At 38.2% G+C, this 6,473-nt stretch overlaps 1 pseudogene; it reads left to right on the forward strand.

The window, feature by feature from the left end:
- The first annotated feature begins 6,038 nt into the window (after positions 1-6,038).
- LOC122805096 lies at positions 6,039-6,203 on the forward strand (annotated as a pseudogene).
- The last annotated feature ends 270 nt before the right edge of the window (positions 6,204-6,473 follow it).

A 6,473-nucleotide genomic window follows, 5' to 3' on the forward strand; every position in this document is an offset into this window, starting at 1 on the left:
CATCAAAAAAATTCTAAATAAATGAAAGTCCACTTCTCTTGCTGCTCACCTAACTCCTGAATGATTTTCTCAGTCTGGCAGCAGATGTCATTTCTTGTCCCATCTCTCTCCTAATCAACCAGTCTTAGAGCAATATATCCCCAAGCTCTGGAAAATCTCATATATCACCCCCTACGTAAAGGTGGCTCTGCAAATGATTTCTCAAATTACAGAGCAATAGCCATACTCCCTCCACTAGCCAAGATCCTTGAAAAATGTATACACACACAACTCCTTGACTACCTACTAAGTAACAACATTCTCTCCAATTCCCAACATGGCTTTAGACCCAAACACAGCTCCACAACAGCTCTAATTAGCATTACCAACACTATCAACCAGCTCAGAAACAATGGCAAACTTGTCTTTACCATGTTTCCTCAACATGTCTAAGACATTCGACACAGTATTCCACCAAAAACTACTCAATGAGCTAGCATCCTTAAACCTCAGTCAACCAGCATCTAACCACCAAAAAGCAATCAATTGGCAAAACAAACTCTCTACTCTAACAACCAGCTGAAAACACTCTGGCTTTATTCTTCACACAATGTTCCAATGATGTTGGAACATTGTGTGAAGAATAAAGCTGGAGTGTTTTCAGCTGGTTGTTGGGATTATTTGTTTTTATTCTTAATTTTACCCTTGTTGGGTTGTTGTTGTTTTTGGAACTCTCTACTCTACTTCCCGTTTCAGTCGGTGTCCCCTATGGATTGATTAACCAGCTTTACTAACAAACTCTGCATTGCCACTGACCTAGCCATCAATGTACAATATGCTGATGACTCCACCCTCATATGTTCAGCTCAATCCCTTCAATAACTCCTAGAAATAGCACAAAAAGCCTTCACTGACATAAAAAATATCTTTCCAAATACTAGCTTATTCTCTATCCAAAGAAAACAAAGCTAATTTTTTCACTAATAGGAAAACACATGATCACTCTCCCCCCTCTATCATTTACTCTTCCAGCAAAATCAAAATTTAACCTATCAAATACACCAAACTTATTGGAATCACAGTTGGTAATTGCCAACAATTTGACAAACAGCATCATCCATTAAAAAGGTCCATATCAAACTTGTATCACTTTATAGAGCCAAGCCATACCTTACCAACACCACAAGATATTACATAGCCAGGACATATCTACTCTTAACACTTCTATATAACTCTGACATTTTCACAAATCTCAGAAAATCTGACTTAAACAAATGAGAGGCCTCCTACAATAAAATAGCTGGATTTGCTATGAACCTTCAATACAGATCACACCACTGCTCTGCAGTCCGCCAACTTAATGAGAGCACTATAGTCCACCAACCAGAAAACTGCCCCACACTCAGAGACTTACTTCAGCCATACATTTACTGCAGAACACTGAGATCCTCTGACAACCTCCAATTCAAAGTCATTAAGGGAAACAACAGCTTTGGGGACTCTCTGTTCTACGAGATATCCAAAAACTGTAATTACTTCCCTTAGCATATACATAGCTCAGCTGGTGTAGTGGTACATTCCTCTGACTGTAATGTTCAAGGTAATAGGTTTAACAAAATATAAGTACTTCCAAGTTTAAGCTATTCCTTAGGGATCACCTTGTCAACAACTGGCTATGCTCCTATACTACTCCTGGATGACCATACTACACTTTCCTTCTTTGTACCTAAAACTCTCTCTTCAGCAAAATGAACTGTTGTGAAATAAGTGTATCTCACTGTAAACATATTCTGCTATTTAAAAGCATTCTGCTGTACTTTTTTCCCCTCTAGACACTGTAATTTCACTACATTTCATGTACTATTTTTTATTGTTATCTTTCTAACTGTTGCCTTACATTGCTGTTAGTTATCAACCATTTCTGTATTGTTTAAACTCCTGATGTGGAGCTTTTCTCACTGGGCCTCTGCTGAAAATGGTCCAGTCGGATATTCCTGGTAAACAAATGTAAAATAAATAAATGAAATATCTGGTGCGTATAAAGGTGTCTATCTTTTGGGAGAGACAGTGAATAAGCATGCTGTTTATATATGTCTGACAGTAAATTTGTTCTGATCTGTTCTGTTCTGTTTGTCTTTTCAGGTTTGTTTCAGTCTGACAATAGAAGGTGTCTGCTTTTGGGAGTAGGGGATGAGGAGACATGCTGTATATAAATATGACAGCTTGAAATATGACTGTGGGCATTTGTGCCTTGAATTTAATCCCAATTTAATGTCAGAGAGGGACACAGAAAGTGACTGCTTATTTTGAGGTGTGGGGGACAATGGGCAGGTACTATTCCCAGATGTATGTATCCTTTCAAGCACTTGCTTTCTTAGGTTTATTGTAAAGTGGAGTTTGATCAGCTTTGAGCATTAAAACATGGATACAACTTATTCCTTTCTGTAAACAAAAAGGTAGGATTAAATTTTCTTTCCATATGTACGATTTTTGTTCAGTTCATCATTTGATTAAAAGGTCTGAAAAAAGTTCTAAAATGTACCTCAGAGCATCTGTAACCCTGTAACTTCTAGTTATTTAGCAGCTCCCTGCTTAATTCAGTTATTACAGGGTAATATTGGTCAGTTAGGATGTACGAAAAGGATGCAGGAAAAAGCAGGGTTGAAGTATAAGACTGAATTTTCTTTCAATAATCATGTCTTTTGTTCAAGCCATCATTGGATGAAGAGGTTGTTTAAAAAACTCTAACATTCATCTTGGAGCATCTAGAAAACTCATGGCTTAATACTGTTAGTTCCGCTCTAGTTATTACAGCGGAGTCTTGGTTAGTTAGGATGTGCTGAAAGGATACAGAAAAAGAGCAAAGTTGAAGAGAAAGACTACATTTCTTTCTTTCTTTCTTTAATCATGCATTTTGTTCAGGCAATCTTTGAATGAAACGTAATGGCTTAATACTGTTGTTTCCTCCACAGCAGTTGGAGTACAGTGTTGCTAGAAAGACCATGTAGGATGAATCAATGAACTGCAGAATGAATGAAATAACTGAATGAAAAAGTGAAGATTAAGACAAAATGCTAGGAAAAGAAAGAAGAAAAAAAATTAATCTAGATTGCTTTAGATGACCAGAATGGGTTTGGCAGTGGGGCTGAGTTTGTGTGTGTGTGAGTGTGTGTGTGTGGGGGGGGGGGGTCACCATGGGACCTTTTTGCTGAGAGCACAAGCTTACCTAATACTGTCCCTGCATCAGATCTAACATTGAGTACACTGCCCCCTTTGGTATGTACCTAACCAGCCACATCCAAAAACTAGAATGTCCACAGGGGTTTCTAATTAGAAGAATAAAGGGCATAAGTAACATTTCCTGTGCATATCTCCACAGATCCCTATCCCTGTATTCTGTCTCCTAGAGGCTATTGAAAGGAGCTTTATGCCTGGTGTGATGATAGGTGGTACTGCCAGCACTGCTAGCTGGAATTTTGTAAATAATTACATATCATTTGTGAATAACAAACTGATTTATACAATATGATTGTGTTACAAATGTATTAGAACTGCATGTCATATGTATATCAAACTTATCTGTACAGATGTTTGTGTTGAAAAGGTATTTGTAAAGTGCTTGTGTTTGAAATGTATCCACAGTGTGCCCTAGTGGAGAGAACATTAATGTACATGCACTATTTTAACTGTTTAAATGTATATGTTTTAACAGAGGAAGCTGGAAGGTTAACTTAAGTCCAGCAAACTTTAAAATACAGCTGAAATTAAATCACATTACAGGCTAGACCATAAATATGCTATCTCACAGGTTTCAATGCAACTGTACTAGGAAGCTTTCTGTATTGTCTTTGGGGAGAACTAATTGCTACTCTGGAAGCACGGAGGTATGAAACTCTTTTATAACTTCCAGCACCTGCCACAGATCTGAGCAAAAGCTCTTGTGTGTGTATTTTTACAGGTATGTGCTAAATTCTGTCAGCTTCCAGCAATGGGGTTTTGCTTGGGAACTAGAAGTCAAGTGACTGGAAGTGATGCCATTCTGCAAGCTATCCCAGAAGTAATATTTTAGATATTATTTTGAGAAGTCTGTTAGTGAGACAAAGCATTCTGTGTTTTTTCTTGGGCCTGATAACAAGAAGGACTATTCACCATATCATCTGCCTTGCTCTATTAAATAGGTAGGGGATAATAACTCTCTTAGATTCAGTTAGAAATATAATGAAGCTTATTTTGTATATTGTTTTTTTATTTGTCTGAGCCTGTCCTTCAATTTTATTTTAAATATTTCATGTGATTTGAACTCTGATGTTACTGTGAATGTATACTCAGTATTTTCTTGTTCTTTTATTATTTATTATTAGATATATTTAAAACTTTCATTGTGGCTGATCCTTGTAGAGATAATTAGGTTTTGAGATTATTTGCATATTTATTTGGTGACACTGTGTGGGCCACTCCTAATAACCTTGCTCTTGGTCAAAATACCAGTTGTATTAATATTAATTTCACTCAGTATATTAGGTACCTTTGGAAGAGCCTTAAGATAGCTGGCAGGAGTGTCTGCTGGCAGTCATAACTACCTTACAGTTTAGGCAGAAGGGGGCATAGCTAGTAAACCTGTGCCATCATTTCCCAGGTATGTGTGTGTGTGTGTGTGTGTGTGTGTGTGTGTGTGTGTGTGTGTGTGTGTGTGTGTGTGTGTGTGTATGAATCAAAGGTTCATGACTGTGTGTGTGTGTGTGTGTGTGTGTGTGTGTGTGTGTGTGTGTGTGTGTGTGTGTGTGTGTGTGTGTGTGTGTGTGTGTGTGTGTGTGTGCGCATGAGGGTGCTGGAGGTCATGGCTTGGACACTCAGCAGAGATCTCAACTTTATAGCTGTGCCAGTGGGGAGACTTACTGTGGATCTGGAAAAAGAGGGAGAAACCAGCCCCAAATTTTCTGTGTTCCCAGTGTGCTCTTAAGGGAAATTGTGCTTGATTGTGCTTGATGCAGAGAGCTGCATCTGGAGATACTTTGTGTGTGTATCTGTTATCCTTCCAGTGAATGTCCCCCATTGGTGCCAGTGATGAGGATTGAGGATCCTTGTCTACTGGCCCAGAGGTGGGGCATCACACCTGGCATACAATGTATTGTCATACACTTCCCTAGTGGAACTCCTGCATATCTACAAAACAAACAGCACCATCCTTATCCATTTTGCAATTATAGGAGGTACTGCCAGCCATGCCAGGAGAAATAGGGCAGTGGATTTGTAACATATGCCAGCACAGCTATCTGAAATTTTGTAAGTAATTATATGTCATTTGTATATCAAACTGATTTGTACAGATGCTTGTGCTGAAAATATATTTGTGAGGTTTGCTTGTGTTAAAATATATCAACAGTGATCCCTGCTAGAAGGAAAAGAAATGTACATGCATTACTGTAACTGTTTATATATACACATTGTAACTGCATATGCTGGAAGTGAAGAGGTTAATCTTAATCCACCTGACTTTGCAAAATTAAATTACTTCACTGGTTAAGCCATAAAGATGTTATCCCACAGTTTTGGATGGAGCCAGTGATGCAATGTCTGTGCTAGAGAATAGTTGGTAGCTCCTGTAGGAAGAGTGAAATAGTTGTATGGTTTTATGACTTCCAGCAGCTGCACTACATCTGAGCAAAGCACTATCTGTGCATATAATAACACACAGCTGCTAAAACCCTGGTAGCTTCTAGGGATGGAGGATAGTATGGGAAACAGAGTCGATGACCAAATGTGTGTGATGTCATTCTGTACAGAAATAATGTTTTAACATTAGAGAAGACTGAAATCTCAGCAGCATTCTGCATTTTGTCTTGGATCTGATAACAAGGACCAAATGCCAATCTTGCCTTGCTCTATTCAGTAAGCAGAAAAAGTAATTATTTTGTCCAATCAGGAATAGATATTGAGACTAGCTAAATACTGTTTTTATGTAACTGTGTGAAACTTTCCATCGGTGTTGTTTTTAGTATTCTGTATTACTGAAACTCTGGTGTTTACTGAGAATAGATATTTAGTATTTGCTTGTTCTCTTCTTATCGCAGTGGCAGTATCATAGCCAATGAGTTTTATCCGAGGCGTGATTATTGCTAATTGAAAGTTGTTCTCTTCTTATTTACTATTAAATATATTTAAACTTTTCATTGTGGCTGGTCCTTTTTAGAAAATATTTAAGTTTTGAGAGTATTTGCACAAATTTATTTGGTGATAACTCTGGCCACTTTTGAAAGTCTTGCTGTTTGATCAGCATTACCATTTGCGTTAATATTAATTTCACTCAGTATAATTTGGTACTCCTGTAAGAGCCTTAAAGAAGCTGGCAGGGTTTCTGGTGGTAGTGCTAACTACCTTATAGTCTGGGCAGAAGGGGGCATAGCAGTTGAATCTGTGCCAGCCTTTTGTGCGTGCGTGCGTGTGTGTGTGTGTGTGTGTGTGTGTGTGTGTGTGTGTGTGTGTGTGTGTGTGTA

The sequence above is a fragment of the Protopterus annectens genome, chromosome 6.part0 (genome assembly GCF_019279795.1).
Source record: "Protopterus annectens isolate FY-2018-M chromosome 6.part0, PAN1.0, whole genome shotgun sequence".
Lineage (NCBI taxonomy): Eukaryota > Metazoa > Chordata > Ceratodontiformes > Protopteridae > Protopterus > Protopterus annectens.